Below are 14,409 nucleotides of genomic sequence, written 5' to 3'. Positions count from 1 at the left end.
AGAAAGGGAGAAAAAGAAGAGCAAAGAGGGAAATGGAAATGAAACCAGGGTCAAGTTTAGCAATGCCCAAATGAAGCTGAAGTGTTAGGCAGAAATGTGTTGTTTTGAGTCTGTCACTTATAGGCATTTGTTCCCCATAATATCTCAGGCAACTGTACAAATTTATAAACATTTAACTTTACTTCAATAAATCAAATAGGTATTTTGTAAATTGTACTTGATTTATAAATGTGCAGTGTCTATTTTTTAATATTGCAATTTTAAATGTATTCCTTTGGCCCCAATCAACTCACTATAAAAATCCTTGTTATTCAAGAGGATACTTTTTATAGAAATGTGTTAAAATATATTGTTGTTTTAATTAACATTACAAATTAAAATTCTAAAGAACATTGGGTACTAGATCCCTTAGTACTGTAATTATTGCTTTAACATATAATTTAACCATGTCTTCTTAGTATAGATAATTAAGGCTTCTACTCTAACATATCGTAAAAGTCTCTATCTCAACATGTAATTATGTTCATAAATGATAGTAATAAATTCTTAATATAACCAAACACTGATAACCAAACAAAAGCTTATTTTGAATAGCTTAATATGTTAAAAATCATGGAATTAAAAAAAAATCATGGAATAGCATTTTTAACTTAATATTGTTTTGGTTAAATCATACATGTATTTCTTGTTTTGTATGCATGAAACTGAACAGGACCCTGCAGGGCCTTCCTGGTGACAGGCAATACCCTTTCTGGGTCCCCCACCTCTTGTTAGTAAAAAGCCTTAGCCTCCTAGGTCTTCCTCGAGTTCCAAAGAGCAAATTTAATCAGAGAAGTGAAAGAATGAAAAAACAAAGAAAAAGAGTCAAGCAAGACAAAATAACAGTAGTTTAGCCATAAAACAAAGTCAAGGACCTTTAGTTCCTCCTCAGGGGCTATAGATAATATCCTGAGCCATATCCTTGAGTTGTTTTTCAGACATTAAAACTCCCACCAGGTGGAAGAATTTAACTGCATGCTGACCACCAGCACATAGACCCGAGACTGGTTGGAGCCGGAAAACTGATCATTGAGATTCCCAAAATACCACCCTCACCAGGGACCAAGCAGAATGTCCACGAGCTGATCAGACACCCTGCCACCCTCTCCCTCACACTGTCTTTAAAAATCCTTCCCCCAAGTCCATCAGGGAGTTTGGGTCACTTGAGCATTAGCTGGCCACTCTCCTTACTTGGCCCTGCAATAAATGCCTTACTTTCCTCCACCACAATCTGGTGTCAGTAGATTGGCTTTGTTGCATGTAGGGTGGGTAAGCAGACCCAAGTTTGGTTTGGTAACATGAGCAAGAGATTTTAAATACACAAGGAATACATTTTCCTTCATGCATTAAATGTTTGCCTGACCCAACGTTCTCTCTGATAACAGAAGTTTCATGCCTTCTATCAGCATAGCTCTTATACCTGATATCTTTGTTTGATATACTAAAGAACATATTGTTGTACTGAGGCAAAAAAATGAAAGTAGATTTAGTCTAATAAGGCTGGCATGAAACTTTGTTATATTAAAAAAACCCACATGTCCAAACAAGAACAAACTTTTTAATTACTTGCACAGTGCTTATTTTACTGACATTTATCCACATTTTTTTAACCACTCTTTACTGCAGTTGTCTGTTGGATAGGGCTATCTGGCTCAACACCACTCACAAGCAATACCAGAAGTAGTGTTTTTAACTGAGGACTTTAAAAAGCAACACAAAATGACCATTTGAAAAACATAGAACTCATACTATAATATGACCAGTGTCAGTAAATAAAACACACAAAAATATGTACACAAACTACAGATAACAAAGCAAGGATGATGATGTTTTTATTAAGTAGATCCTCATCTCTTTCTTTGCTTTTCTCCTCCTGCTGCATCCCTGATCTCCATCTACGGTCCACACATATGAGCCAGTATTCATACTGGACCAGTTATGTCCTGAGTTGTGATTTAATGTAATATTAAATGCAAAGTGTTCCCAGTCTGCTTCAGAATGCTCAAATTGTGGTCTTCATCAGACATACTCATCAGTTGTAGGTGTTTGCTGAGTAGTGTCCACACAAGTGCTCAAAATGAGGTACCTTCCAATTCTGCAAATATGTCTTTCTAAGAACACTGAAACATTTCCTCTGGCTCTCTGTTTCTTTAAGAATATTGTGAGCATCTCTGTCTTGAAGCAGGAAAGATGGGAAGAATCTCCTTATGGCAGAATCCTTAATTTCATCCTTTCTGTGCTTCCCATGCCTCATGATCAAATATGCCCACCCTAACCTTACCCTCAAGCCTGTTGTGCTGTTAAAACTGTCACCTTAGGAGTGACTTTTATTTTTATGCTGGCACTAATTATAAAATTATAATTATTCAGTTTGTTAAATGCATCAACCTATATACTTGATTGGTGCACTTTTTAAGCTTATTCTTCAATGAAAAGTTAAAAAAAAAAACAACAACAGTGTTCTGCCAGGATTTCCCTGATTATCAGCTTCACACATATTACAGCAGAAGAAGATGGTTTCCAGGACATCGGTAGGTTACTTTCACCAGACATTTGCAGAGGTGAGACACACATTCATTTAAAAGAATACATGGTATATACAGTTGACCCTTGAACAATTTCAGGGGTTAGGGACGCCAATCATCCATGCAGTTGAAAATTCACATATAACTACAGTTGGCCTATATCCTCTGTTGCACATCCAGGGATTCAACCAACCACAGATCACATAGTACTTATTTTTTGAAAAACAATTTGCTATAAGTGGGCCTGTGTGGTTCAAACTCATATTGTTCAAGGGTCAACTATATATATATATATATGTATATGTATATATGTATGTATGTATATGTATATAAAATTTCCCTTTAATCTGCCATAAATTCGTTTAATCAAAGTAAACGAGTAACGTTACCGATATACTTGTATAAAGCACTGGAAAATGCAAAGTTCTCTCACCCACATGCTCTGCTCTCACTTGATTCCCAGCTTCCTTGCCTGACAGCGTTCGTTTTAGTTGGTCTCCATAATGGAGAGCAGGTCTTGACATGTTCTATAACAACTTAACTTACAGCCACCATACCATGTACAACGGAGCAAACCGGCCTGCTGCCTAATGACTATTATCCAAGGTAATCAGAGTAAACAGCAAATAGCACAAATAGTTTTGAACAGGCGTTTGTTGACCCAGATACAATATTTATATGGCTTACTACTTTCTCAGACAGAATTGGTCCCTATCATATCCTATGGAACAGAAATTTGTTATTCCTTAATTATTCATTGCCTATTCCTAGAAGTTTTTTTTTATGAGGAAACCTTTGAAAAGGAGTGATAGTAAGTTCCCAAGAGGAAACTCAAATGCCCCTCAAGCTTTATTTCTTTAATTCGCATCTAATGAAAATCTTTGCTCCAGAAGAGTTTGTAAACTCACAATAATGCTAGATTTTATCACATTCTTTCCTACCTCCTGGAGTATTTACATGCGACATTTATTTGATAGTTAGAAGTATTGTGAATCTGTTCAGGTCATTTTGCTGGGCACCCTGTACCCTGGAAAAGTCACCCTACACATTTCCCAAGGCTCAGTCAAGGCTCACTGCCCTGGGGCGGGTCTTCATGGGACAAAGTTCCACATGGGCCTCTCCACAGGCACCTGTCCAGATGATGTGTGAATGAATGCACAGCTCTGCTGGAAGTTGTTAACTCATTGTGCTGTCATTGTCGGTTTACCGCAGTTGCCACAAAGATTATGAGCTGTTGGTCAGAGAGATATGGCCCGTTCATTTTTGGAGCATACTGACTGGAATACAATATGTGCTAAATAGAACTGAAGGATAAAATAAGGCCTTTTATTGTTCTTGAACAGAGTCTGATATCTTTTATTTAATGCTTCTTGAAAACTGTTATGGACTGAGTGTTTTTGTCTCCCCAAAATTCACATGTTGAAGCCCTAACCCTCAATGTGATAGTATTTGGAGATGGGGCCTTAAGGAGGTAATTCGGTTTAGATGATGTCATGAGGATGGTGCCCCCATGATGAGACTGTCTTTATAAGAAGAGGAAGAAACCAGAGCTTAAGCTCTCTTTCTCTGCCACGTGAGGACACAGCCAGATGGTGGCTGCCAGCAGGCCAGGAAGAAAGCTCTCACCAGCACCCTGCCTGCCATGCTGGCACTCTGGTCTGGTGCTTCCAATCTCAAGAACCATGAGAAATACATTTCTGCTGTTTAAGTCACCCAATCTATGATATTTTGTGATGGCAACCTGGGCAAAATAAGACAAAAACCCATTTTTGAAAGTTCAGGTCAAATTATTTGTTTAAACATCTTGATATTGTGTCATTTTAAAGGAATGGAGAAAAGATGGATAATTTAATAAATTGTGTAGGACAACTTGTTTGTCAGTTGTTTAAGGAAAAGCATGAGTCCTTGCATTACTTCTTATGCCAAAATAAATTCTAGATGAGGCAAATATTCACATGTTAGAAGGAAATAAAAGAAGTGAGAGAAGGAGGAAAGGAAGAAGGGAGGGAAGGGGTAGGGAGGGAAGGAGGGAGGCTAGCATTAGAGACCCAAAGATCAACAACGAAATGTGTTTATAATTTTAAAGTGGGGGAAGGCCTTTTAGGTATGATATAAAACCCAGAAATTATAAAGGAAAATTTACACATATGAAATTTTTAAAAAAATGATCCTGGGCTTCCCTGGTGGCGCAGTGGTTGAGAGTCCGCCTGCCGATGCAGGGGACACGGGTTCGTGCCCCGGTCCGGGAGGATCCCACATGCCGCGGAGCGGCTGGGCCTGTGGGCCATGGCCGCTGGGCCTGCGCGTCTGGAGCCTGTGCTCCGCGACGGGAGAGGCCACAGCAGTGAGAGGCCCGCGTACCGCAAAAAAAAAAAAAAAAAAAAAAAAAAAGATCCTGAGAATAGCAACATGCACAGTTTTAGGTTACAGTTTAATGAAAAGTGGCAACAATCAGGACAAAGGCCTAATTTCTCTAGCATAAAAGGAGCTCTTACAAATCAATTAGAAATGACCAAAAAGAAAATAAAAATGAACAAAGGATATAAAAATGTATGTTACAGGAAAAAATACATACGGTCAAAGTATGTGGAAAGATAGTTAATGTCACTAAAAATAAATCAAATTCAAACTAAAACCAAAATATGCTATTTTCACATGTTTACAAAGGTTGTTAGTACCCCCCTTACTTGTTGGGGAATGGAAAAGCATCCCTTTTAAAAACTTTTGATAGAGTATATATCAGGATAAGCTTTAGGAAGCCATCTGGCAATATCTTCCAAACTTTTTAATGTCAACACACTTTGACACTGAAATCCACTTCCAGGAGTTTACATGTCCTTTATTCATACCCATAAGTGTTTGTCCACTAATAGAAGATAGGTTTCCAAATTTTAGTTTAAAAAGTAATAAAAGGAGTGTGTTTACTTTCATACAAATATAAAAATATATATTTATATGTATTATATGCATATGTTATACATAGATATATTTAAAATTTACTACAGCTACCTCTGATCAATGAGATTTTGGAATAAAAGCGTGAAATTTTACATTTTACTTTATATACTTTGGTACCATTTAACTTTTTTAAAAAGCCACAAATTTGTATTATTTTATAATTAAAAATGTAATTAAAAGTATAGGAGAGAATGGCCAACCTACAACTCTGTAAAAATTAACATAATTATACAATCACTAAGTTATACAAAAATTAAAATATCAAAAGAGAGCAAGAGAAAAATCCCAAATAAAATGATTTCAGAAATAAAGAGCTTGAAAGAAAAGTGTTCAGGGAACAAAGAGCGTGTGTCAGGAAGTTGACAAGCCCCACCTATAATACGGGATCAGAAGCTCGGGAGCCTGAGACACACCTGTCACTCAACCTCTCTTTCAGTCAAGAAAAGGCTGGTGTGGGACATGGAGCTGGTGAATGAGTATGCAAATTAATGGAAGAGAAGAGAGAAGCATTCCCTAAGGTGAGGGAAAATGGGAAGGGGATGGTTTCAGAGGGGAAAAAAATCATTTCCCATGAGTTTAAATCAGCTCAAGAACAGGCCATGACCTTCAGGAAGGACTTTTAAAAATAGATTTTTTTGCCTCAGAAAATAAATCAAACCTTCTGTGTTTTCACATTTTAAATTTAGACTCCATAAGTAAGCAACAGATGTATTTATGCTTGTATTGTCTGCATGTGAATGATGATTGAATTTTAATGCTGAATTGGACCAAATATCCCAAATCAAAATTTTCACACCAGCTGTAAAACTGTAACATATCATAAAGCTACACATATTCTGTTTTCACCTTGTACAGTTTTCCTACAAGTAAAGGTTATTTATTCCAAGGGGGGAAAATGTATTTCATTTGCAATGTATTTTCATTTTCATGTGTCCCAGGAGAAAAAGAATTGCATGGCAGATATATTTGATTTAGGATCATCCCCACCTTTCTAAAGTGAAGATGCCCTCTAAATATTGATTCTTTTTTCATAAAAAGAATAGCCCCCCACATAGCCCCCTTCCTGAATGAGGAGAAATGTGAAAGATTACAGCTGTCCTGTCTTTGTAGACTGGATACAACAAAAAAATTGCTGGAATTGATTGAGGTGAACCAAACTCAGGATCAGAATGTCTTTCTTTATTACAAGTGAAGGCAATCAAAAATACCTTCTGACTCCTAAAGTTACATGTTTTGGTTCTTTCTCCATTTTATCCTTTCTGCCTCTCAGTCCTCAGAGACACTTTTTTCTCTGTATATCACATTATACACACACACACACACACACACACACACACACACACACACACACACACACAGTATTTAGCAAAAATACCTAATTGAAACTTTACTGTGGTTTCTTACAATCAGTGGTAAGTCATCTAGCAAATAATGTGTTCCTAATAATGGTTAAAGTAGTAAATTTGCTGGATGAATTTACTGTATATATCAACCAGAGATTTTGGGCACCTGAGGAAGGACCCATGGGCCTGTAGCAGCTGTAGGGAAGCAAACTTTGCCACCCCTAAATGTGTTTCTTTGGCATGAGAAAGATACAGAAGAGGAAGGAAGTTTTTCTTTTCACCTCCCACGTAATTGTCTAAAAGAATTCAGATAGAGGGCCTATTCCAGGATAGAGAACTATCACCAGAGATATCTATAGTATAATATGAAGTAGGCGTGGTAGACAGGGAAGAACCTAGCAAAGTCTGTTAAAATTCCTCTCTGGGTCCCATTGTCTCTGCATGACACAGCAAACGTTTGTTTACCAAACATTTGCTCTTAATTCATCTTCCTGTGAATTACCTTCCTTCCCTTTGAAGTTCCAGACCCCAGTCCAGAATGACAATAGAGACCTCATTTTGTCTTACTGTCTTTGGAATCTCTCATGCTCAGATTCCCTGCATATATGTAATTAGATTTTATTCTCTCCTTTTAAACTGTCAATTTAATTCTTAGACCAGCCAGAAGAACCTACTAAAATAGAGGAAAGATTTTTTTTCTCTTCCACTCAGCAAAATTTCCCTGACCATGAGACTCCCTAACTTAAGTATCTTCATTGCTACATATGGCACAGACGGTGTAAGGATCAAATGTTCAAAATGGTTACTATCAAACATTATGCAAACGTGACGTATCGTAACATTGCCATACAAACAATGTCCAGTGATTCTCCTTGTTATCACAGCAGCTTTACAATGCTCTCTTGCTGACCTAAGAAAGTTGCTCTGCAGGCTTTGCATTTGTATTCACATAAACTTCCTTCAGTTCGTGTTTAACATTATGTCTTCTTACCGCTCATATCAGTAGGGCTTTTACTGGCTTCCCTATTTTAAATCCCCAAATTAAAATAATTTCTTTCAAGGAGATGATTCAATTCTGGAGATTTACCTAGAAAACCGTGGTGTGTTATTCACCAATATAGCCTGATGTGTGACTGGAGAGTTTCAGGGTAATTATACAGTGGGCCCTTGCCCTTTCAACTTGCCCTTCAGTCCTTTGAGTGTTCTGCTCTGTGGCTGATCACCTGAAATGGCTATTGGGGTAGGCAGTATTTAGATAATTAATAAATAATTGCATTTATTGTTAAATAATAAATTGTTATTCCTGTAACCAAAATAACTGTATGTGGGTTTATGCACACAAGTAAATGTATACATACAAGTAAACATACACACTTTCATACATAGCAAAGAATTTAGAAGAAGTTACACCAAAAAAGTAGTATCCCTGGCTAATACCTTTGTGTTTTTGTTCTGAGCTTTCTAATTTTTCTGCAGACATGTTCTACTTGGGTCAGAATAAGAAACAACCCAATTTAACTACTGAAGACTCAAATGTCTTTGTGTTAATTGTAGATACTTCCTAATTTATTTTGGCAGTTTCAATCATTGAGTGCTGACATTTACTACATTTTCCAAAATGTAATAATGAGCTCTATGAAGAGAAAATTTAGCTTTAATAATTTTCTCCAGTTACCTCTTTTAAAAGAATATGATAATATGCTCTGGACATAGGAAGGTATGTGAAATTGGAAAGCTATGGATTGCTTCAAAGTAAAAGTGATGGAAATAAAAGCATATGTCATCAGGAAAAAAATAAAAGAGACTTTACATTTTTGTAGTTATTTCTGTTATATTACCGAAAGAGGCTAAGCAAATCCTCATGTGCAAATGGCCTAAATAAAGCTGGAAGTTCTCCCTTTAAATTGGAAAAAGAAACAACTTAGGAAATACAGTGAAATCAAAAGAATAAGTTATACGTATGCTACATTTTCTTTCTCCCAGGTGCATTAGTTTGAGTATTTGACCTTTAGTTGAGATATACAGGAAAAGAGAGTCCAAGTAATTCATGAGTGCTAATTAGGACTCTCTGAAATAAATGTCAATGTTGCTAGTGAGATAAGTACTTCTCAATGTTATAGCCTCCATTAACTGGACTAGCAATCCTGCAAACTCTGTGACTTGTGTGGGCACAGCAAAGAGGAATGTTAAGACTTCCTCCAGTTGCACAGTGAGTCTATGATCACTGAGTGGACCAGATGAGAAGATATAAGCAAAAACTGTGCAAAGTCACTTCTACCAAATAAGTGGTAAGTTTTTCACAACGATGATATTATTTTGATGGTTCCACTGAAAACTGTGATTTATTTGGAGCACAGCACCACATGCCTTTTGCTTAGCATCAAGTTGTACTTTCAAATTGTCATTTTATTCTGTCAGGAAATACATTGGTGAAATTTATTAGAAAGCCCCCAACATTTCTTTTCTCTATAACCATACTTTGCATGGTGATAATTAAAAGGAATCAATGGAAACACTGAAGCAGAAACAGTAAGTTATACTCCCTGACCTAATCCCAGTAATTGAAGCATATTAAAAATGAAATCACACCAGAGGGCAGACAGCAGAAGCAAGAAGAACTACAATCATGCAGCCTGTGGAACAAAAATCACATTCACAGAAAGATAGGCAAGATGAAAAGGCAGAGGGCTATGTACCAGATGAAGGAACAAGATAGAGCCCCAGAAAAACAACTAAATGAAGTGGAGATAGGCAACCTTCCAGAAAAAGAATTCAGAATAATGATAGTGAAGATGATCCAGGACCTCAGAAAAAGAATGGAGGCAAAGATCAAGAAGATGCAAGAAATGTTTAACAAAGACCTAGAAGAATTAAAGAACAAACACCTAGAAGAATGAAAGAACAAAAATGAACAATACAATAAATGAAATGAAAAACACACTAGAAGGAATCAATACCAGAATTGAGACAGCAGAACTGAGGCAGAAGAACAGATAACTGACCTGGAAGACAGAATGGTGGAATTCACTGCCACAGAACAGAATAAAGAAAAAAGAATGAAAAGAAATGAAGACAGCCTAACAGACCTCTGGGACAACATTAAATGCAACAACATTCGCATTATAGGGGTCCCAGAAGGAGAATAGAGAGGGAAAGGACCTGAGAAAATATTTGAAGAGATTATGGTCAAAAACTTCCCTAACATGGGAAAGGAAATAGCCACCCAAGTCCAGGAAGCTCAGAGAGTCCCCAGCAGGATAAACCCAAGGAGAAACATGCCAAGACACATAGTAATCAAACTGACAAAAATTAAAGACAAAGAAAAATTATCGAAAGCAACAAGGGAAAAATGACAAATAACATACAAGGGAACTCCCATAAGGTTAACAGCTGATTTCTCAGCAGAAAGTCTATAAACCAGAAGGAGTGCCATGAAATATTTAAAGTAATGAAAGGGAAGAACCTACAACCAAGATTACTCTACCTGGCAAGGATTTCATTCAGATTTGAAGGAAAAATCAAAAGCTTTACAGACAAGCAAAAGCTAAGAGAATTCAGCACTACCAAACCAGCTCTACAATAAATGCTAAAGGAACTTCTCTAAGTGGGAAACACAAGAGAAGAAAAGGACCTACAAAAACAAACCCAAAACAATTAAGAAAATGGTAATAGGAACATACATATCGATAATTACCTTAAATGTGAATGGATTAAATGCTCCAACCAAAAGACACAGGCTCTCTGAATGGCTACAAAAACAAGACCCATATATATACTGCCTAGAAGAGACCCACTTCAGACCTAGGGACACATACAGAATGAAAGTGAGGGGATGAAAAAAGATACTCCTTGCAAATGGAAATCAAAACAAAGCTGAAGTAGCAATATTCCTATCAGATAAAATAGGCTTTAAAATAAAGAATGTTACAAGAGACGAGGAAGAACACTACATAATGATCAAGGGATCAATCCAAGAAGAAGATATAACAATTATAAATAGATATGCACCCAACATAGGAGCACCTCAATACACAAGGCAAATGCTAACAGCTATAAAAGAGGAAATTAACAGTAACACAATAATAGTGGGGGACTTTAACACCTGACTTACACCAATGGACAGATCATCCAAACAGAAAATTAATAAGGAAACACAAGTTTTAAATGACATAAGAGACCAGATAGATTTAATTGATACTTATAGGACATTCCATCCAAAAACAGCAGATTACACTTTCTTCTCAAGTGCTCATGGAACATTCTCCAGGATGGATCACATCTTGGGTCACAAAACAAGCCTCAGTAAATTTAAGAAAACTGAAATCATATCAAGCATCTTTTCTGACCACAGCACTATGAGATTAGAAGTCAATCACAGGGAAAAAAGCATAAAAAACACAAACATACGGAGGCTAAACAATGTTACTAAATAACCAAGAGATCACTGAGGAAATCAAAGAGGAAATCAAGAAACACCTAGAGACAAATGACAAGGAAAATACGATGATCCAAAACCTATGGGATGCAGCAAAAGTATTTCTAAGAGGGAAGTTTATAGCAATACAATCCTACCTCAAGAAACAAGAAAAATCTCAAATAAACAATCTAACCTCACACCTAAAGGAACTAGAGAAAGAAGAACAAACAAAACCCAAAGTTAATAGAAGGAAAGAATCATAAAGGTCAGAGCAGAAATAAATGAAATAGAGACAATGAAAACAATAGCAAGATCAAGAAAACTAAAAGCTGGTTCTTTGAGAAGATAAACAAAATTGATAAACCATTAGCCAGACTCATCAAGAAAAAGAGGGAGAGGACTCAATAAAATTAGAAATGAAAAAGGAGAAGTTACAACAGACACTGCAGAAATACAAAGCATCCCAAGAGACTACTACAAGCAACTCTATGCCAATAAAATGGACAACCTGGAAGAAATGGACAAATTCTTAGAAACGTATAACCTTCCAAGACTGAACCAGGAAGAAATAGAAAATATGAACAGACCAATCATAAGCAATGAAATTGAAACTGTGATTAAAAATCTTCCAACAAACAAAAGTCCATGACCAGATGGCTTCACAGGTGAATTCTATCAAACATTTAGAGAAGAGCTAACACCCATCCTCCTCAAACTCTTCCAAAAAATTGCAGAGGAAGGAACACTCCCAAACTCATTCTATGAGGCCACCATCACCCTGATACCAAAACCAGACAAAGATACTACAAAAAAAGAAAATTACAGACGAATATCACTGATGAATATAGATGCAAAAATCCTCAACAAAATACTAGCAAACAGAATCCAACAACACATTAAAAGGATCATAAACCATGATCAAGTGAGTTTTATCCAAGGGATGCAAGGATTCTTCAATATACACAAATAAATCAATGTGATACACCATATTAACAAATTGAAGAATAAAAACCATTAAAAAAAAAAAAGAAATCAGAATTTCTGTCTCCCATACATGCCGAGCTTTTTTTTTTCCTTTTTTTTTTGGTTAACTTTTTTTGTAAAATAAAACACCTACACCAAAAAATGCACAACAAAGGCTTCGATTTATCACAAAGGAAGCACCCGAATAATCTGGTGAAGAATATTACATGTCATTTGGAAGCCCATGCATAATCCCTCCTATTCACTGTTCCTTCTTTTCGTCCCCCTTAAAGGTTAACCATAACTTGTACTTAACTAATTATTTGCTTCCTTTTCAAAGAGTGATTTTACTACCTAAGCACAAATCCCTGAACAATAGTTTAGTTTGGCCTGTTTTTGAGCTTCATGTAAGTGAAATCATATATTATGTCTCCTTTTGTTTCTGGATTCTTTTGCTCAACATTCCCTTGTAACTGCATGTAGCTGTAGTTTTCAGTTTCATTGCTTTATAGTATTTTGTCCTATGATTATACCACAGTCTATTTTTCCATTTAACTGTTGATGAACTTTATAAACAACATTCCTAGGAATAATCTTGTAGATGTATTTTGCTATACATAACCACACATTTCTAGAGGTGGAACTGTTGGTCCCAGGGCATGTGTATCTTCAACCATAGCTCTTCCAAAGTGTCTTCCAAAGTGACTGTTGCAATTTTTCCAATTTACAACCCCCCCACAGAAAAGTGTATGGGAGCCCCCCTGCCTTCACGTCCTCATCCACATTTGATATTGTCACATCTGCAGGAGTTCTTAAAATGTTCTGAAGTTGATCAAAAGGTACCAACTTCCGGTTTTAAGATAAATAAGTTCTGGGGATGTAATGTACAGTATGGTGACTATAGTTAACAATACTGTAGTATACATTGGAGAGTTGCTGGGAAAGTAGATCTCAAAAGTCTTCATCACAAGAAAAAAACAATTCATAACTATGTAAAGTGATGGATGTGGTAACCACTTCACAATATATACACATGTCAACTCATTACATTGTACACCTTAAACTAATACAATGTTATATGCTAATTAAGTGTTCTGGATAATGGTGCTTTGTTACTTATACGTGTTGCCAGTAATCTTTACCCAGTTTGTGGCTGCTTTCTTGCTCACTTAATAGTGTCTTTGAGGAGCCAAAGATCTTAATTTTTTGTAGTAAAGTTTAATCAATCATCTCCTTTATGGTTAGTATTTTTGTGTGTGTACTGTTTAAAAAATCTATTCCTACCCGTATGTAATGAAAATTTGGTCTTATGTTATCTTCTAGGAGATTTATTGTTTGCTTTTCATATTTAGATCTATTACTACTATATACATAAAACTGATTTTTGTGTACAATTTGAAATAGGGTCAAATTTCTCTTTTTCCCAAGTTGGTATTTTCTCCCAGCACCATTTATTGAAAAGACTATTCACTCTGCACTCCTCTACAATGCCACCTGTATTAGTTTCCTCTCTCTTATCTCTATGATAACACAAATATCTATGATTGTCTCTTAGTCTATTGGCATTCTCATTCATGCTACAAATTCATAGCTTTGAACAAGGAATGGGAAAGTTTAAGCTTAAAAGAGCAAGTGAATTTGCATACATGTCCATCCCCAAATGTCTATGTATATACTTCTAGAGCATTTGCAGAGAGATCTGTCTGCCTGGTAATTTGGGTAATAGGCTCTGCTCCTACTAAGTGTCATGTGTGTTCACTGTAGAGCAATGAATGAAGTTTCCTGTTGTCAGAAACTCTGAGCACAGCCAGGTTCAACTTGCTGAGCAACAGGATTCTAACATGATTTTTTTATTTCGTAAAATTCTTGCCTCTAAAATACCTTATGACATTTGGAAATCTTGTGTCTGTCTTACCGTGCACCATATGATCAACACCATTGCTGACAGATGAGAATAGAAGCTATTATGAATCAAAGTATTGTGTCTTGAATCCAGGGTAAAACTGGTACAGAACATAAAATGTTCATTTTACACTCTCTCAGGTAGAGGTATGATTTGAGTAATGTTTGCCCTTAGAAGACTACAAATGTTTTACTGTGTTCACTCTAAAAGAAGCAGAACTAGGAATAAACAGAGAAAATTCATTGTAAAATGTTTGAAATA

This window comes from Lagenorhynchus albirostris, chromosome 12 (genome assembly GCF_949774975.1).
Source record: "Lagenorhynchus albirostris chromosome 12, mLagAlb1.1, whole genome shotgun sequence".
Taxonomy (NCBI): Eukaryota; Metazoa; Chordata; class Mammalia; order Artiodactyla; family Delphinidae; genus Lagenorhynchus; species Lagenorhynchus albirostris.
This window is presented reverse-complemented; position numbering follows the sequence as displayed.